Genomic DNA, 21,050 nt, shown 5'->3' with positions numbered 1-21,050 from the left:
ACATACATATGTATTATGTACAAATGTATTGTGTATCTATGTATATCCATCTTGGCTCTCAATAAAATTCAGATCCACAGACCTTCTTTCCTAAGTGAATGAAATGGGTGTATGAGACTGCGGGTTTTGTGGTATTTCTCTTCTGTAAAAATACTACGTACGCAAAGGGCACAGAAATCTGTTTATTTAATGTATGTGCAGGAATGGACCCTAATTGTTCCTTTTTTATTAAAAATCACATATATGTATAAAGATTCACACATATGTGCATACATGTGCTGACTAGGTAGGTCTACCTAGAAATTCCTGGTGTATCACTTAAGAGTGATCACACGCTATCTTTCAGCTGGTCAGAGTTTCTCTGCTCCGGTACTAGTTTTGTTGGGGGACTGAAAAAGCGAGGAGAACATTTTTCCTGAGAAACGGGGAAGAAGATACTAAGGAATCTTGTGGTTTCATAGATGTGCTCCAAAGGTTGGGCGTTCTATAGCCATTGCCCACTTCTGTGCAGCAGGGAATATACCCTGGTATGTGCAGAATCACTCTGAAGGGACTTCCAGATACTTTAACCAACTTTAAGTGCCCCAATCAGCATCTGGGTTGTGGAAGGAAGAAGAAGGGTGGGCCATTGTATCTTTGGGTGAGGAACCAAACGGAGACTGGAAGGCGAGGAGGCTGGGCGGGGAAGGATCCGCTCCAGGTAAAAGGTTATTACAGAATGACTTCCATAAAACCTGTGGTTGTTGTAAACCTCTCTGCTTTCCAAAGATTCTTTATTTCTCTCCCTCCCCCTCTTTTTTTTTCTTTCAGTGCTTTTCCAGGAGGGGGTTGGTGATGGGAGGGGGGGTGTTGAAGGCTGTTGGAGTGGAAGGCAATCACTGAGCCAAACTAAAACTTTATGAGAACTGAAATAGTTCAAAAGAAAAGTCAGATAAAGTCTAGGGAAATGAAAAACTCTGACCTCTTTCCCAAACCCCTGAGTCCCAGAGATGGAAGAGAATTGGTCTTTGGAGGTGAATTCTAGGGCAAGTACCTTGTATCCTCTAAAAAGGCAGGTGTGATTTTCAAAATTTTCTTGGGGTTCTTTAACCAGAGATCAGAAATTCCCATACATCTCACCCTGGGCTGGAGATCTCTGTTACTTGTTCACCCAAACTGCCTACTCCTTTTCCTTGGTCTCTTGGCCTAAGGCAGTTGAGGACTGAGAGGCTGGAAACAAAAGTCCCTTATGCTTTCTGACTTCCTCTGCCTCCCCATACCCATCTGTTCAGCACCCTACAATTTAATAACCCCATGGGCAGAAAACCACAGTAACTCAAAAAAACCCTAAAATCTGTGAGCTCCTTACCAACTTCAGCGCCAGTCTCTGCCCTGCCATCTAAAGTCTCTTTCACCCAGGAACTGGGCTTGGCCCCATACAACACTGAGTCTCTTTCAAGAAACTGTCTCTCCTAGTGAAGTTTCCCTCCCCTCGGACCCACTGACTCTTTGGAACCGAGTTTCCAATATAGCCTATGAAAATGGGGGCTGACCCAGCAGCTGGAATGACTGACCACTTGGAAAGGTCACTTTTGTATCCCACTATCTATAGAAAAAGATTACTAGAAAGTGTGGGGAGCCGAGTGCCATTCCTTGGAAAGGAAAATTCAGGAGCTTTCCACGTTTCTCCTGTACTGAGAATCCCAGGATATTAACTCTCACAATCCTAGAGTTTGCAAAATCCCTTACCCTGTCTGACCTTTGGGTAGCTCTCAGATCTGTCTTCATTCCTCTTCTTCCATTTGGGAGAGGCATGGGTTCCCTACTTGGTAAGGAGACAAAACAGCTAGATTAACTTTCTATGAGTTTAGGATAAATTAAGAAGGGAAAGAAATCCCTTCTGGGATCTGACTCCAGCCCATCAATATTTGGGAGCATTTGGGGCTTCTTCAGGAGATTCAATAATGGATTTGATACATTTGGCTCTCACATTTCTTTGGCATATTTGACTCTCAAATTTAGGAATTTGGGGATTATTTGGTTTTTGGAAGGCAGAGAATGAACAAGGCCTTTCGAACTGGTGTCCCTAACGAGTTCTCCAGTCACCATCCCTGTGGGGGCAAAGAATAGCTACATCACCTCCAGGAACACTGAGTTCTAGTCTGGTGATTCCGAATTCCGTTGAGAATTTCACCATTGGGGCTTGACAAGTCCAACGACCATCACCGCTCATTCTGACACCACCTCCAGTTCCCGAGAGAGAGAGAGAGAGAGAGAGAGAGAGAGAGAGAGAGAGAGAGAGAGAGAGAGAGAGAGAATAAGCAGGAGGGAGCTTTTGCCCAATTATGCTCTCTTCCCGCATGTTCTTCCCCCATCTTTGACTGGTGCCAGATCTCTCTGCCTTCTCCCTCTTTCGCCTTGTGTCTGCCCGGCTCCCAGACCCTCCCAGGCTGACCGACGAACAGTAACTGCAGTGAATCAGGTGGTTTGATGTTCTTGTGTTTAGAAATCTAGGCCCAACAACAGGAAACTACCTAACCCACTGAGCAGTTCTCAATCCGTGCTCTGGGTCAGGGACTTGGCTGACCCAAGGCGAGGCCTCTGGGGCCATTTTATCTGACATCAGTTGCGAGTTAAAACTTTTTCCTTCAGTCCTCTTTCTTAATAGAAAACAGTTGCTAGGGAACAAAAACAACAAAAAATTTGATTCCGAGACAGGATATAAGAAGTGAAATGATTTCTTATTTGTCGGGGGCATCACTCTTCTCCCTTCTTTGCCCCAAAGATTCTCAGCTAGACTGAAGTGAAACAGGCAGAGGGAACTTGGCAGCCAGAACAATCCCTTATTTTCCCTTCACCTTGATGGTTTTCCACCTTGTCTTTGCATCCAGTCTTTCCAAATAGCAGCTTTTGATCTCAACAGGTTAAAGGACTTAAAAAAAAATCTAAGTGACCTGGAGAGGTGTCTACACTTGCCATATATTCTTTTAGTTTACCTTTAACTCTCTCCCCAAATTTCTGAGTTGTTCAAAGGATAACACATTTCAAACGATGAGAATCCATGAGGCAGACAGCCCTGTCCCCAAAATCTCCAGCCTGCCTTCCCCAATGAGATCAGTTGGGGAAAGCCAAAGATCGAGAGACACACAGAGAAGGAGAGAGACAGGCACCGACAGAAGATTCACAAGGACAGTGAGGGTAGACTAAAAAGCATGTAACAGAATGAAAAGTTTAGTGAGCTGGCTAGGGTTTGGGATGTTCTTTGGAAGAGATGGGACAGGGGTTTCCATTAGGGGAGGGAGGGCAACTGAATTGAATATTAAAAGCATTATTTCCAACAGGAGCTTTGAGTTTTTACTGGAAAATAGGGAATTGAGAATGACTTCCATTTGCTTCCTGGCCTCAATTTCCAGACATTTCCCCCCATTAATCCTCCCCCCAAATCACAATGCATTCTCACACAGACTAGCTTCCCTCCCCCACCTGAAAGCAACACAGCTTGGGTAGCTGGGTCCTGCTGATGGAAATATCAGACTTACCTGAGAAGCTGATATGTTGGTGGAGAGTTGGACTGAGAGTATGGGAATTAAATTCATTTCCCAGCTCTCCACACCCAAACTTAAGTTTTTGAGAAAGGATAACTCTCTGAGGGAGTGAAGGGCAATGCCTAATCAAAGAAGTCCACAAGAAGACAGACCCAGCCCTAACTCAATGCCTCAGCTTTCCCCCTCCACTCGCCCTGCCTGGGTGGGGCTGAAGTATAAATCTAAGGTACCGGAAATACAATAAAAGTTCACTATGTTGATGAACTTCCAACAGTTTACATGCCCTCAAGTGCAGAGAAGAAAAGCAACTGGGGGTTGGGAGTGGGGGGGGGGGGGTAGGGCAGGCTAAAAAGAAGGGGAAACAAATTTACGAGCGAGAAATAGAGGGACTAGCCTTGGTGTCTTTCTTCTCTGAAGATAGTACTTTGTACTGAAAGAAAAAACCAGCTCTGGCCTCCTTTAGAATATTGACTTAACCATCCCCCACCAGCCCCACCTTTTTGACGCTGCTAAATGTTTCCAAAAGAGGATTGACCCAGTCCTAACCAGAGATGTGGGGAATGAGAGGAGGAAGGAACAAGAAATAGACTGATGGAACTTTAGTACCAGATCTTTGGTCCATGAAACAATGGGAAAAACAGGAAAAAAATCATCAACTCTGGGCCAGACCCCTGAGTCAGCCTCGTGCCCTGAGACCCTCTGTCGTGCAAAGAGCTTGACTCTTGACTCTATTGAAAACTACACATCTCAAGTTCTCTTCCTATCTACCAATGGAGCAGAGACCTGGGGATATTTCCAGGCAAAGACCTCCTCACCCATTTTTACCTCAGTTATCTAAATGTTTCAATGGAAGATGAATTTTTATTTATTTATTTTTTTTGGTGAGCGAGGAGGAAATCATTGAAATCGTTGCCTTAATTCACTGCTTTGCTAGTGTAGATGGGCAATTACTTTACACCATGGAGTTGGTGGGGGTGGATGGGGCAGGTTTTAGGGGCCCTCCTAAAGAAAAAGGATATGGGAGGAGATCCGGGTAAGTAAAAGCAAAAGAGAAGAGACCGACAGAAGAATGACTACAGTCATGGCAGAATTCTGGATAATTAAGACATGTCATATCAAAAAGCCTGCCTCCACAATAGTTTGTGTTACTGACTAGGCTTTATTTTCATTGTTAGGGTTTTTGTTTTTTGGGGGGGTGGGATGGGAGGAGGGGGAAAGTAGTAGTTGATTTTCTTTTGTTTTTCTGGAAAAGGGAAAAGAATCCTTGCTAGAGGGCCAGTGCAAGTAAGCACTGGGGACAAAAGAGGGCTGAGAAAATTTTAAGGATACTTTTGACCAAGGAAACTCTGCAAACCAAAACCAATTTTCCACTGAGCCTCTCTTGCTCTATTCTTCTGAAGATTTTGGCTGGGTAGGAGAGAACCAAATTGAAGCTAAATCTACATCAACATAGTGAAGGAATCTACTCATTTATCTGAATCATTCCAGCTACCGACAGGACAGCTACCAACGTTGCCGACAAGATGCCAATAGTTCAAGGGGAAAAAAAGATGAAGGTTAGTCCCGATTATTTAGTTACCTTCCCTGAATGACAGTGTCCCACTGTATGTGCCTACATGTGGAATCCTAGAGTCAGAAGGTAACTGGAATATCAACTGCACAGTGGTAACCAGCTTTCATGGACCCGTTCCTCTTCCCTTCTCAGCCATACATACAGACTGAGCCCTGAAACCCAAGCGCCCATCACTGTGGCCTCAATTTTCTGGTAATTGTGGCTAAAGTGGATTTTATGGTTTGTTTAGTAAAGCCTGGGAAGAGCCAGGTGGCTGTTTTTATTTCTGTTAGGAGAAAAGGGAGGGGAGCCTGGGCACCAGAAAAATGCACATAATTGGACTACTCTTCCTAGATTGACCTCATAATTGCTAATTCTCCATGATGTCCTATAGACAGAGAATGGGAAAGGGTGTTGGGAGGACAATTTCCTTCTCTCTCTTCAGAGTGCGAAAGAGAAAAGAGAAGGAGAAAGACAGAGGAAAAGGAACATACATAGGGAGAATGACAAAGACAAGAGCACAAATCAGACAGGCAGATTATGCCTGTGTGACAGAGAGGAGAGAGAGAGACGGAGACAGAGACAGAGACAGACAGAGAGACAGAGAGAGATCACATTCATGAAGAGAGAGCATTCGTGAATAGCTTTCAAACAGGAAGCTGTTTCTAACCCACACAAACACGAATATTACAGGATATAGAAAGAGCCCTGAGCTATCTATCCTCCTCCCCCTACTACAGTTGTCTCACTTGTTTATTTATCTCTTTGTAATGCAACATTTTTATTTAAAATATTGTTATGATACCTTCTTAGCTGCTTCCCCATTTACCAGTACTGGCCCTGGGAATGGTTGGCATCCAAGACTAGAGACCAAGACTATCCAGCCATTACATGAATGCATATTCTACAAATTTCCCAAAGAGTATTGGAGAACTTTGAAGCCAGGGTGGGGGGTGGGGAGGGGTGGGTGCTATGCTGACCCGTCATAGCCACCTCTACATAATAGGTGTTCTAGCACTGCTCTTCTGGTTGCACAGATTTCTGGCCCTAATATAACTTTGTGATAGTCCAAATCCACCTAGGTACTGCATTCCTCATTATGTCAAAAACGAGACAGTTTAACTTCTCCAATCAAAACCATCAAAGAGGTGTAGATATAGAGATGTTCAGCAACTGCTAAAAAAGCCTGTCTACAGGATGTAGTGAATTAAGGCTGTATAGACAATATTTCATTTTTAAAAGTTTGAATACTCGCGCAGTCGGCCCCTCGCCCCAAATCGTTTTTCCAATCTAGGAAATTAGCAGGAAAAATTGAGATGTACAGAGACCCAAGCTATTACAATTAAGGGCAACACTCCCTTCCCCCATTCTCCTTCTTTAACGGAATAACAAACAACATGACCCAAAGCAGGGTCCTGGGGGAAGTGAATTTAGAAACCAGCTAGTCCAAGTACCTCTTTTTTTTTTTTTTTTCAGAGAAAAATAGGACTCAGAGAAGAAGATCGACTTTAGCTCTCTAAGATTATTTTCTTGTCTGCAAAATGGAAATAATAATCCCTGCTCTGTCTATCCTACAGGACTGTTGAAGAGGGTAGATGAAATATAAAATATGAAAGTGCTTTCTAACTGCAAAGCGCTATGAAAACACAAGCGATTGTTCTCGTAATTCATATTTTTGTTGTTTGGGGAGAAGAAGAATATATGATCCAGATTATGAAGTAACACTGAGTGTAGAGACGGACCAGAAGAACAATACTTCCATACTCTTTGCCTCGCAGCCCCCAAAAGAGATCCTTCTAACATCCTCAACAATTGTACATACAATTCCTTTCCCTTCTCCTCCATCTCCCACCCTAATCCCGAACCTGCCTGTTCACGTATACAAGCCCACGAGAGCCGGCCGTATCCCTGTCACAGGGGAAATAGCGCTGCCAGGGGTGACGCTCCCGGGTGGTCGGGCTGGGTTTTTTCACTTTCGTTCTCGGATTCTGGAACCAGATTTTCATTTGTCTATCCGTCAGGTTGACGCTGCAGCTGATCTCTAGGCGGCGCTCACGAGTCAGGTACATGCTAAAACGGAATTCTTTCTCCAGCTCCAAGATCTGGTGTTGGTTGCAGGGGTTCAGCTTTCTCTGGCCGCCCTAAACTGGCTCTTAGCCAGTTGCCCCCGGGACATCGTCTTTGGTGCCCTCTGCCAAGCAAGACAAATATAGTTAAGCGACCTGGGAGTGGAGGAGAGTTGGGAGAGAGAGGAAAACAGCCATAGACTCCTAGAATGTCAGGACGAGGAAGAACCCCTCAAATCCTGTGGTGGAACCTTCTTGTTTTACAGATGAGGACTGAGGCCCAGAGAAGGAAACCAGCTTACTTGACAGTTGTGGGTGGTGTCAGAAGCATGGTACTTGAAGTGAAAGGACCTGGGTTGGAATTCCTGTGTGACCTTGGGCAAGTTAACTCCTCTTTCTGGGCCCCAGAGTGCTCATCTGTAAAATTAGGGGTGTGAAACTAGATGAGTTGCAAGGCTCCTCTTCAGATCTAGATTCTATGATTCTGAAATACCAAATAACAGAGCTACGACTCAAACCTGAATCTTTTGACTCCAGATGCCCTCATAGAGAGATTCCTCTTCTTGATACTACCATCCTTTCACAGAGAAAAAGAAAAGCAAAGCTAGAGGAATGCGTGGTTTATCAAGGGTCACAAGAAAATTGAACACTCTGGGGTTAGATCTTGGGACAGAAAGATAGATCATCATTAATTCTTCACAATCTACCCTTAAACAGGAGAATTGCTTCAATAAATGTAGCCTTCCCTTTAAATAGAACCTGTGTTTTCCGAACTATTGCTTCCTTTTTTTTCCTATGCGGAAAATGCTAGGAATTTTTATGAAACCCTTAAAGGAAGCCTTCTGAACATGGAGTTCAGTGGTGTTGGGGGGGTAGGTGGAGAAGGAAAAAAGCAGAAAATAAGAAACTCTCCCCCCCCCCCCCTTTCTGTGGGATTCATCCAACCAAGGAAAGGGGCGGTTCCAGCTGGAACTGAGAACTAAACCTGGGAGGGAGCTTCTGGAAGAAGGGCCTGGGGGAATGTTAAAGGGCTAGAGGAGGACTTGAGTGGGAAAATAAGTATCATCCTAATCATGCTGGCTCCAGATCCAAGGAGTGTGGAGAGGAATAAACACTTCTTCTGGTCCTTTGAACAGAAACTCTACACTGCTATGACACCCAGAAATGATGCCAAGGTAAGGGAAAGGTAAGGATCAATATCTTATGCTATGGGCTTCCCTTCCAAGATGACTTGGGCAGCACTCAAGTCCATAGGTATTTGGCTTAAAAGTCCGGAAAAGTAAGGGAAGGACCTGTCCCTTCCTGCAACCTATTCCGGACAAATTCTGAGGCTCACTCCCAGGATCCAGATAGATTTGATAGAAAACAAAGTGGGGGGGGGGGGCTCCTGACCACCACTGTACCCCTTACGAGCTTTAAGAGTTGACATTTGCCTTGCAAACCCTGAAGAGTGAATCTACCTCCATTTAGTTTATTCCTAGGATAGGGCAAAAGAATAGGATAGGATTGTGAGGAAGGGATCAGGTGGGATGGTTGAGGAAGCTAAACAAATGAGAGCAGATATCAGGGTGCCACAGCAGTAAGGAACTTGGATGATTGAGGCCCTTTCTGTTCTTTTAACGTTTAAAAAAATATATCCAGAAGTGTTTTCTAATCAGAGAAATCTCCCTGATGCCCAGCTATGAACAACCCCTTCTGGTTCCTGAACAATTCATCAGATACCTCATTTCCACACCTATGAGCAGGAAAATGGATCTTTCTACACAGGCTGGGGAGGCAGCAGTGTGTAATATCACGAATGCAAAAGGGAGTAAAAATTGGAACAATTATCAGGACAATTCAATGCAACATTTCTTCTTTACCAATTATTTGGCTATTTCAGGCAAACATGTTTCAGAATCTGATTAGTCGATTTAATTGTCTTAGTCTTCCACACACCCTGAGAGACTGATAGAGGAGCTCTCTTTAGTTATGTGACAGGTAAAATCCCTACCGGACAGCTGGATATACTGAGGACCTGGAGTCTGGAAGACCTGAGTTTAAATCTGACCTCATACACTTCTTAGCTCTGTCACCCTGGGCAAGTCACTTAACCCTGTTTGCCTCAATTTTCTCACCTGTAAAATGAGCTGAAAAATGAAATAGCAAACCACTCCAGCATTTTTGCCAAGAAATCCTCAAATGGGGTCATGAAAAGTCGGAACCGACTGAACAAGAGCAGCAACAACAAAATCCCTACATCTGATTTTCTATTTCCCAGTTCCTAATGTTCTTAATTTCTTTCCTCCAGTATCACCAGAAACAGATAATTAGTAAGCAGGGAAGGTGCACAGAATCAGCATTCCACAGAGACACTTGAGAAAGAACCAGGCTATACGCAAATAAAAACCTACAGAGCCATTATATCTCTTGATTTTTTCCAATCTCCCATTATGAGAGACAGGCTTGAATAGCAGATCAGTCTCAGATTCAGGAAGACCTGAGTTCAAATGCTACCTGCTGTACTTATTAGCTGTGTCCCAAGACAAATTGGTTACTCTCCCTGTGTGTTCAGGAAATTTTCTTAACACTGTGAATTGTGCCTAAATGGAAGCAATGATTAAACCAAAAGTCCTCAATCCTCCTATACCCAAAGAAGCAAAGACCATTTCACTTAAAATATCTTTCCCCAAAGTCCCTGATGCTGGAAACATTAACGGTCCATTTCTACACTCACAAAGTGAATGGGAGAATTGAGGCAATTATCTGAAACATTCACTCAGGCACAAACCTACTTAAGACTGATGGAGAGAGGGAAAAAGGGGTGTGTATCGAAGTGTTCTCCCTTTCTTTACACTGGAATTTTTTAGACAACTGCCTCCATTACGAAAAATCAGCCCCCCTTCTTAGAAAAGGTGTGTGTGTGTGTGTGTGTGTGTGTGTGTGTGTGAAGAAGCAAACCCCTGAGTCCAGATTCATACGTGTGGAATTATTTGGGGGAGGAAAGTGAATGAATGGTTTCATAAGGTGATTCTGAATGAAGCCTGAAGCAAAAAAAATACTCATTTCCTGCACAGTTTCAGTGGAGACTCATTTTAAGTGATAGGAGCAAATCCTGACGCCTTCCTATGGTGATTCAGCCTGTGTGTCTGCCCAATAGTAAAGCATTAGAATAGATAGTGAAAGATTCCCTTCAATGTGCTCCAGACAAGCAGCGACGACCCCATCCCTGAAGGAGATGTAACTCTTAACTCTCTTTTCGAGGACAGTTAGGTCTCTTTCCTGCCGGAAGCGCACCTCCTGTGATGTGAAAAGGGGGACGAACCTGCTGTGGCTGGAACTTCTGGCCAGTTCCAGAGAATGCCACGTGTGTCGCCTTCAGGTCCAAAGACTTATACTGGGGAACTGCGAAGGGGAGGCAGAATAGGGCAGGGTCGGGGGAAGGAGTCCCCTCCTTTGTTTGCCAAAATGAGGCCAACTCCACCTCGGAGACCCTATCCTCAGCTTGGCGACTCCCGAACCTATGGGGGCAGGGGACAGGAGGAGCAAAGGAGGTACAGTCAGAGAGATGGCTAGGGGCTGCAGAGCCTCTGTCGGAAACTCTCAAAAGCACGAAATTAGTGGGGGGTGGGGGGAGTGGGTGTTTAATTAGCAAAGTTCTGGAGCACTAGAGGGAGGAAGAGAAACCAGATATATTTTCTTCTGCTCTAATTAAAGACCATTTAGGCCACGCGTTCAAGGCCGAAGAAAACTAGTTCATGCAGTTGGGGGGTTTTCTTTTTATTTTTTTTTTAATTGGAGTAGGGGGAGAGGGCTGAATTATCCACCCAACCCACTTAGTGCTGTAGAAAAACCAGTTTAGGGAAAAGTTCAGGAACACAGAAAAATCGTAAAACTATTAAAATACCTTTTTTTGCAGATAAGAAAACTGATGTCCTAACTCCTGTTTCGCTTAGGCGTCCCCGACCCTGCCACTACACCAGGAGGGCTAGAACACTGAAAGAAAGGGAAGAACTGAGGGAACAACTGAAATCATGCATGCTCCAAATCACTTTTTAAAATATCCAGGTTGATACCCACAGTTAGGCCTTTTCCTTGGGAGAAAGGCGAGTTTCTAGTATTGACCTGAACTGGCTGGATCACTGCCTTTTTCCGGACACCGTCTAGACTAAGCCCTAGAAAAGGAAGCGAGTCTCTTTAGCTGACGCCGAGGAGCCGAACTTGTAATGACTACTAGGAGTCTGGTTTTTATGTCTCGGTGCTGAGCCGATCCAGATGCGCGCATTTCAATTTCACAAATGGAGCGAGGAGGCGGGGGAGGGAGGAGGGGGGTAAGGAGGGGGAAGGGGGGGAGCCGGGTGCCTCTTCCAGGAAGATGAAAAGAAGTACTTATTTGCATAGCCTATTTGCATCCGGAGAGGAAGCCGGGAGAGGTGGGAGAATAAACTTTCCTTACTAATCCCCTCCTTCCAGAAAAACAAACAAAAGTTTACATTTCCCAAGAATCCTAAGCAAGCAGGTGATTGGGCTAATTCAGTCAATCAACCGGTCAAAATGGGGGTGGGGGACCGAAATCCATCATAACTACTATTTGGTATCTGGGAAACGAAGGTTGTACATGGAATCTTTTCTTTTCAACAGGTGGCATTGTGGTCCAGTAGACAGTAGGCCGGCCTGCTGTTAAGAGGCTAAGGAAATGGGTGAATTAGATTAGTTAATACAGCTAGCCAATCTGATGTTTCAAATCCCGGATCAAAATTTTTGGAGCCTAAACTGTGACCATCAACTTGGTTTAAGTCAGAGCGATAATCTTCCTGGCAGATGGAGATTTCTTAATTTAGCGCCAAGTAGAACCAAAGACCCACAGAATGGAAAGAATCTTAAAGACGAGGAAACTGAGGAACAAAAAAACTTACTTTCGCAAGCCTCCTTTCCTGATCAGAATAAGATCCTCGGGGTATCCTACCAAGGAGTGACCCGCTTAAGAAGAAATGATATCGAATTTTGATAGAAGCAAAAGGAAAGGCCCTCTTCCACCTGAGGTCGCCCTTGGCAGAGCTAAAGGCTTCATCTCCATGGACCTGTTTCTTTGCCAACCTTCCCAACCTCGAATCCAAACTCAAGTTCCCTTTTGCTCATTTTCCGGTCTTCTCCTGCACGGCTGGGGCTAGGATGGGCTAGGCTGGGCTAGGCTGGGCTAGGACTGCACTAACTTTCTGAATCTCTGAGACAAAAAAGGGAATGCCCATAGGTCCTATTTTTAAGACACTTATTTCTAAAAACTTCAGGTGCTCTCTGAATCAAAATATCCCACAGAAACAAAGGAGATGAAACAAATGGGTGAATAAAAGGCCTTTTTAATGTTATATATATAATATTATTATTATATCTATATGCATGTATTCTTGCATATATCCTGTGAGTACATATGGGTATGTATGTATGAATTATGCAAAAGTATTTTTGTCAGGTTGCCCTGACTCTGAGTGATTACCATCAGATAATCATAATAACGGAGAAGATGAAGGGGAAAATGAACTCTTAGCATATTGAAGTATTTGCACTTTCCCCTTTATTTTAAGGCAACCTTTTGGTGATATGTGTGGTGCTAAGTGATAGGGAGATACCTAAGTGTGTGTGTGTGTGTGTGTGTGTGTGTGTGTGTGTGTGTGTGTGTATAATATACAAAGACTGACATGTAGTATAGATCTTCCACTAAAATCCTATGCAATGAGTCAGAAGCAGCAGTAACCCTGAGCTCACCCAGGTTTTGCCAGAAGGATCTCAGGCTCTTGGACATGCTTTGTGTTAGGCCTGTGCATTGCTCCTAATGCTTGACCTACCTAAGTAAGTCAAGGGAGACTCAGCAATAGACATCAGGGAATTGTTATTATCATTTTATTTTGCCCACAGTAATAACGTCCATAAAATCATGGAGGGGATGCATGCAGATAGGACAAACACTGATATTGATGTACACACACACACACACAGCATGCATGTGTATCTATGCATGTAACAGTGCATACATATATGTATATATAAACATAATATGAATATATATATATGAGAAGAAAAATGGCTTAGACGCTAGAGGGAGGTCATGGAGTCAGGAAGACCTGAGTTTTAAACCTGCCTCTGACATTGAACTTATGTGACCAAGGGTAAAAGATTTAAACTCTCAAAGCCTCAGGGAATTCTATAAAATTTTAAATTACTGTCAGATTATGAATTAGCATTAGTGGAGGGATTTCCTTTACTGATAGGTAAAAGGTAAACCAGTGAAATAACAGGTTTAGAAAATATATGTATTCTGCTTTGTGGGCATATATACATAGTTATGCATATACATGTATGTATAATAACAAGAGAATCTATGTTTTTGTACATGAGTCTTTTAGCTATACATAAAAATCTGTAAAGTTCTCATATAAATGCATTCATAGTAAATTATTAATAACGAATAAAATATAGTCACAATTACATGTACTGCTACACTCTGGGATTTTCACTAGAAAGTTCAGATCCAAGACATACTTACAAAATACACTCTTCTTCCTGTGTCTGGACACAGGGATAGAACACAAACCATATGTGGAATGTATTCTATTTTTTACCCCTAGTTCTATGGAGAATTTCCTGAATTTGAAATGGAATGCATTTACATTTGCTCTAAACTCAGTTGTATTTGGCATCTCTCTGTCTGTCCATACACCGGCACAGAAGCACTCCTCATCCTCTCACATCCTAGGTTTTTTCTCTGGGTTTTAATCTCGGGTTCAATTCTCAAGTGGCACCGGGGCTGATTGGTGGTTTAGGCTCTTAGGTAGCCAGGTAGTGACATGGTAATTTTCGCCTTGACCTTAAAGGTTTCCAGGGCTGGAAACTAAGAGTAGAGAATGGGGATGAACTAGGGGAGAGACTCAGACAGAAATAGATATCAATAGAAATGAGAGAAAAGAAAGAGAAACGAAGGGAGAGAGGGAAGGGGAGAGAAGAGAAAACAAATTGAGAGAGAGCAAAAGGAAAGGCCCTCTTGGTAGGTAGCGGAGAAAAACCCTGAGCTAAGCAGGAGGCTGGACCCAGCGGGAGCCCGGGGCACGCGGGGAGGGCCAGGCCGAGCCATGGTTGCCTTTCCCCATCATTATTATTATTTTAATAGCCTCCTTAGGGCCCCCCTCTTTCATCCGAACGGGCCAATTAAAGCTCCTCCGGCTCCTTAATGGCATCTGATTAATAGCCCAGTTTAGGGAGGATAAAGTGGCCAGGACTGCAGCGACAATGCAGATTTTTTTAAGCTTGTTTATTTATTTATCTTTCATCCGAAAGAGTAGAAATTCGTCCGGGAAAGAGAAAGCGAAGAGTCAGAAGAGGAACAGGGAACATTAGTCACTCTCCGCTCGCTGAAATTCCTTGCTTTCGTTAACTGCTACCAGGTGGCTTTTAGTTTGTGGTCGTCAAGAAAGGGACCGAACCAACTCCAGGCTTTCCGTAGAAGACATCGAGAAAGAAGCTTACTCACCCATCTTGGCACCCAAAGAAGGAGGGGAGAGAGAGAGAAAGCCTGCATACAGATGTCTATCTGCTGGCCTTCCAACTGTTGGTCTCTAACATCTGTCCTGGGGCGTCAGCACAGGGGACCCCACCCTCCGTCCACCGAATTTCCCTAACCCTCATGCCTCTGGCGGCTGGAGTGAGAGCTCTTTCCTCTCCCTCTTTTCCCTTCTGCCAAACCACTGTATTGTTTGCAGGTCACCCAGCAGTCTCTATCGGAGCTTTGGCAGTGAGGTCTAGAGTGAGGTTAATAGTTTTTTCCTCTGACAAACTCTCTTTAGGTCTTCATCCACCTTTTCCCAACTCCACTAGCTTCTTCAGAAGATGAGTGATCACAGCATTAATAATCTTTCTCTGATTTTCTTCTCTCTCGTTCTTCTCCTCCACGAGCAAGGGCACAATATTCTTCTTTTCCGTTTAAAAAGAAACACCTGGATTTTACTAAGGAAACTGCCTTCATAGGAGTAAAACTAAAGACTCTTGCCTAAATCTCACCAGGCACGCCTCTCAAGGAACTCCCCAGTACAGTTGAGGGAATCAGGGTTGGGGCAGCGGGTGTGGGAATATTTCCCTAGCTAATACCCACCTTGGGCTTCCTTTCCATCTCCGACTTTGCAGACTCCAGACCTCTCTAGGGCATCCCATGGCCTCTGAGGATGGCTTCTATTCCCTTCTGCACTTGGCTAGGCAACAATTGGAGCTCTGAACTGTGTTGGAGGATCTCCTCCTCACTTCTCAAACCAGTGGCCTCGCTGCCACTCCCTTTTGCCCGCTGATCAGCTAGGCCTGAGCCGTCAGCTGCTCCGTAGCCCAGGCGATTTCAGCCCGGAGGTGGGGAGGGGTGGGGGGCGGGGAGAGGGGAGCGAGGACCTCGCCAAACTGCAGTCGATCAGTGGCACCGGGATCTCATTTCTCCGAGACAATCTACAGTACGAGTTTCTGTTCTTCCCTCGCTGTGGCAGGAACTGAGCTTACCCCTTCACTCTTACTTCCCCGTGAAAAGGAGGTGATTCCATTGCAGTTTGGCAGATCATTCGCTTCTCGGGGTAGGGGTAGAGGAAAGTAGGGAACTAGTGAAGGAAAGGAGACTCTAGTTAAGGGAGAGAAAGTAATTCCTTTGCCCTCTAGAAATTAAGGCTCGAGAACCTTAAGGTCTGGATTCTTGCAAGAAAATTCAGAAGAGTGAAGACCATAGAAGGAGGTTTGGTACAATTTTTCTCTTATTTTTCATTTTTATTTCTTTCCTTTCTCCTTTTTGTTTTATCGACTAGATCTCTGGGAATTGATTTATTTCTCAGAAAAGAAGTACAAACAGCTTCCGGCGCCCTGGCCAATGGCTGCCTGACTTTTCCGAGACAGCCCGTCCCCTGGTGTCAGTCTTGACGGGAAACTTAACTGGCTTACCAAGGGCTGAAAATTCTTTATTCTTCAATTTCCAAGTAGCTCCAGTTAGGACTTTCTCGGCAAACCCTCCCCATACTCTTGCCCCAGAAAGGAGTCCAGGGCACTGCGGCCCCTCCCACAAACCCTGACTAAGGACTCTGACTAGGAATAATCCAGGGATAGCTCTAAAAGTGAAAGGTGTAACATTGAGGCGCTTGGTTCGGGTCTCAGAGATGAGGGATAAGCTTCGCTTAGGTCTGAGTGAACCGGCTAAGAATCTGGACTGAATTATCTGGATCATTGGGGCCATAAGGACCCGGCCTAAGCATGAAAGGCAGGTAAGGTCAAGATCCTAATGTCTATACATAAAGGAAAATGGAGAACCCGATGACTCCCCTCCCCTGGACCCTTGGTCCTTCACACCCCTACATTCATTCAAGTACATTCATTCCAGTTGTTTTGGCGATACATAGAACCCCTCCTTACCTACTCCCCCCCCCATATGAAAGAACTTGGGCCAAGCGGGAGGTCTAGGAAGCGGAACTACCTTCCTCTGCTTAAGAAACTGGAACCTTTGTGGTTGAGAAGGAAAGGCCTAGTTCAAATTCCTAGTCATACGCTAGGAGAGCAGAACTGCGTGTCTGCTGGTCTCTTATCACCCCTTCAGTGCAGTCAAACAACCAGGTTTGATTCCAAGACATGTAAACTCACTCCAGTTGCCTCCACCACCAAAGCATCCAAATCAAACTGGAAAGATGAAGCAATTATCCTTAGGCACTGCCTCCAAGTTACCAAGAATATTTCTTAGATTTTCATTAGGATGTTTTGCTTTCTGAGCAATTCGCTGTCTCTCTCCACCTTCTTTCCAGCTACTTCTGCTGTCACTATCACCTAGGGTCCCAAAGCCAAATATGAAGGGGTTGGGTTAGGCTATTTCCAAGTTTCCTTCCAGCTCTAAATCCAATCTCTGCACTGGGTTCATACAAGGTGGGAACCGGGAGAGACAGTCAAGCATGGGGAATAACCCTGGACTCCTTACCCTCTTAAATCCAAAGCCATCTCTCTTCTGCTGGGAAAACTCCCCTCTTGGGAGTCTCCATTATTTGTCTCTGATTCTCTTTTGCTAAGGTTCGCCCAAAGGCCAAAATCCTGAGCCAAGTGGAAAATGAAGGCGTCAATCAAAAAGCAGAACAGAGCCACTTGGATCGGTCGAAAGCACACTTGGGCAAATATTTTTAGTCTGGAATAATGGAGGCTGAAGAGGGAGGATGGCAGCAGCAGAATGCTGTTTCTGTCCAAATTACCTGACTTCAAATCCTAATTCTCCCCTTCTTTCTTGAGTTGAGTGGAAACAGATAATCTTGCTAAAAACAAGTAAACATTCCCCCAAACCCAAACCCTTAGTTCAAGGAGAACAACAGGTTAAATCCCTGGTAATCTGACAACATAGACCAAATCATTGCAGTTTAATGGCACTGAGATGGACAAGTCCCAGTATCCCTACCTTCTCTCTCTAACTCCCTGTTTCTCCCCCCACTCCCAGACTTTATCCAAAAGGCAGGACAGAAAAGGAAAGAAAACAGCCCTTGAAGGAGGGAGAGACAAACAGCTGCTGTGGGCTTGGTAAAAGAGTAGGACCCAATGGCCTTTTTTCTCTAAATATAAGGTCTAGTCTGACATTCTCCTGTTTCAGCTGAGGGTTGGAAGGAGAGGGAGGTAGTGGGAGGAAGGAATCAATCTTTAGGAAAACTAAATTTGTAGAATCCATGGGAGAAAAGGGACCCAAATGAAACCCCTTCCTCAGCAAAAAAGCTTACATTGGAAACAGAAAATCCTGAAAGTTTCTCCCTCTTTGCTTAAGGTTCCACCTCAATTTGAACTTTATTTTCCTCCGAGATGCTGGATTTGGAAAACAGAGCAAAATGGAGAAAACTAGAGAGAATCAACCCAGTTAAGGGGCTTAGAGTGGAAGTACAAAGGGCTTATTTGAAAAGGTCGGCTCCTAGACTGCAGTTTTAAGCAAAAAGAAAGTTACCGGACCTCTTTCAGTACCCCTTTTCTCAGAGTGGAGAGAAGGGTGTTAGGAGTTTGAGGTTGGTTTTCATTCAAGGGATTGGCACTTGCTAGGAACAGAGTAAAGCCAGCTATGTGACTGGTTTACAGGTGGATGAGTAGAGAGTAGGACAAAGAGCTACAGAAAAAATTTAGAATAGGTCGAAGGGAGAGAGAAGAGAACTAGATCCCAGCTCTCTGACCTTCTGGATAGTGAAAGAGGGGTTTCCAGTAGTTCCCCCGAAGTAGGGTTAGATAAGGAGAATTCATTTTTTTAAATCAACAGATTCTTTGGTTTCTAGGGGCAGGAGTGAGGAGTTGCATGGTCTGTGGAACTGACAGGCTGAATACCTTTTTCCAACTTTCAGGGCAGATTGAAAACTTTCCCTTCTTGCTTTAGGTGTTCAACATTTTTAGATCCATTCAGACTGGAGGGATACCCACCCACATTAAATTGAAATAAGATATTAAAGTTCCAACAAACTTTTCATAGCGTAGACTAAGTCAAATATTCTAGCCACAGACATGTTTCTGTAACTGCCATAATGCATAACTGTACATATACATGTATATTATATTTAGTATATTCACATTATAGTATTTGAGCACACTAGGCTCAACCCTAGGTGTCTATACACAAAGCCACCGACTCATCCTATAACACTCCTTAAACAGCAGCTACAATAAGCATGTGCCCCACCTGAATTCCACCAGGTCTTGTCTATATTCTATCACGTTCATACTTAGCCTTCTTTTTACAGCTAAACAAACACGTATGCATCTAAATAGGGATTTAGACCTCTTACACCCTCCCAAGTCGGAGCAGGCACATTCTAAGGAGTTCGCTCCACAGTTCTCAGACCTTCAGCTTAAATTCCTATGCTGGGGGCTCCATTTCACCCCGATACAGACTCAGGAATGCTCTTCCAGCGCCAGCTATCTCTCCCACCCCCATTTCCTACCCAACAGATTCCTTCCTTCTCACTAACACAATCCTAGGACAGGAGAGGCCTGGGCCTCCTTTCTACCCCGATCTGGCGAAGATTTTTGGTGACCCGAATAAACCATTAACACCACTCTGTGAAAAGCATGGAGGAAGGCCCAAAAGCTGGAAAATAGACACGGGGGCTTAAGCAAGATTTATCGGCAAAACCAATCAATCAATCAAACAAACAAAAAATATCCTTTTTCCTCCCTGGCCGCATCCCCAATATCTCATCTCGAATTGCTGAGGAAACGAGTTCTGTGTCTCCCAGAACCCTCTTTGAACTCGAGATTGCAATCGGGAAAACGAAGGCTTGATAAGCCTGTCTGAAACCCGACGGGGACTGGGGGGTGATGGTGGGAGTAAAGATTATTTTAGCAAGATGGCTCCCCATCTTTCGTTCTGTCGTTGACTCAGGCTGGGGTGGGGATGCGGTGACTGCGAGATTTTCTTTGGGAAGCAGAATCTGATGGCGTGGAGCCGGGCGGGAAATGTCACTGATCCCCAGTTCCCTTCTTTTCTCTATCTTTCCACCCCTACCCCCACCTCATGCACACTAGGGACGAAGAAGAGGGCTGAAAAATGCGCTTGATAGCCGAGGAAACTCGGTGGGCCCAGGAGAGGAGAGGGCGGCGGGTTAGGCCTGGGCTCAAGGTTACAGTTAACGGTTTAAGCGAATCAGAGACACCTCCGCCCCCATACACACACTTTTCTCCACACCATCCATCCTTGAACCCCACCTCTGTTCTGTCCCTGCAGTTCCACTCGTCCAGAGGCAGCCGATTCCACGTCTTGGAGTTGGGGGTGGGGAGAGGAGGGCGGGGTTGGAGCAGAAAACCCGTCTCTCCCCTACTCTACCAACTCTGTGTCAATATCCGCGTGAGATCCAACCGAAATACCCCTTACCTGCAGCACTAGCTCACCCTTTCAGTCCGCTAAACACTGGAGAGGAACCCAGGCGTCCGGCTCACGTAGTCTGGTCCCCGGCAGCTGAGGTTAGGGAGAGGAGGTGGAATGATGGCCCAAGGCTCGACAGTCTGGAGGCTCTGGCTCCCCAGCCTTGGGTCACCGTCCCCTAGCTTCCTCCCCCTCCCCTTTATGGCTCCTCTCTGCGCAGTGTCAATGTCTGAGGCGACGCTGCAGCCGGCGGGATGGACAGAAAGGGGCCCAACTAGTTGGACAGCTCATCTGGCAGGCTAGTAGGGGAATGGGAGGGGTTGAAAGCAGGGCTCGGGTAGGTCCCGGCTCTCTCCCTAGGCCCCCTTCCCCGCCTTTGGCGGTTGCTGTCTTTGGCTGAAAGGGCTTCACCTTACCAGCCCCTCCATTTCCCCTTTTCCTGATCGAGGTCGAGGGTCAGGTAGGCTTGGTGTCAGCTGCGCTGAGAGAGCTCAGCTTCCACACCGACCTTCTTGTAGGCTCTGGCTGAGGAGTTTTATGAAACTGCGATCCCTCTACCCTAAAGCTCAGCGACTCTCATGTATCATCTTACTAATGTGTTTGGGAAAAGACATAAAGACAGGTCCTCAAGCCCTAAAGAGAATACAGAGAGTGGGGAAAGGGAGTGGTCTCGTGTGTGTGTGTGTGTGTGTGTGTGTGTGTGTGTGTGTGTGTGTGTGTGTGTGTGTGTGTAAGAGCAAGAGAGAGAGAGAGAGAGAGAGAGAGAGAGAGAGAGAGAGAGAGAGAGAGAGAGAGAGAGAAGGAGGGAGGGAGGGAGGGAGGGCGAGACAGAGAAAAGAGAGGAGCAACAGGCAAGGAGATAGACACCTACACCTTAGCAGAGAGAGGGGCTGAGGAAGAGAGAGAGAGAGTTGGGGGCAGGAATAGAGAGACAGAAGGAAGCAAGGAGACAGATATCTACACTTTAGGATATTTTTATAGATAGAGATATAGCAACAAAAAAAAAAGTAGGAGGAGAGAGAGACAAAGAAAAGAGAGACAAACAGAGACACGGATAC

The 21,050-nt window shown here is 45.1% G+C and overlaps 1 long non-coding RNA gene across 1 annotated transcript; it reads right to left on the bottom strand.

Annotated features, from left to right (window-relative positions):
* Window positions 1–740: 740 nt before the first annotated feature.
* Window positions 741–20,673, bottom strand: LOC140528368 (uncharacterized). The gene is made up of 2 exons (XR_011975158.1): window positions 20,002–20,673; window positions 741–7,267 (listed from the first exon to the last, which is right to left on the bottom strand). It is a non-coding gene; the product is annotated as an uncharacterized lncRNA (long non-coding RNA).
* Between the last annotated feature and the right edge of the window lie 377 nt (window positions 20,674–21,050).

This window comes from Notamacropus eugenii, chromosome 2, assembly GCF_028372415.1.
Source record: "Notamacropus eugenii isolate mMacEug1 chromosome 2, mMacEug1.pri_v2, whole genome shotgun sequence".
NCBI lineage: Eukaryota > Metazoa > Chordata > Mammalia > Diprotodontia > Macropodidae > Notamacropus > Notamacropus eugenii.
Note: the sequence above shows the minus strand (reverse complement) of the source record. Positions and strands in the feature narration are given on the sequence as shown.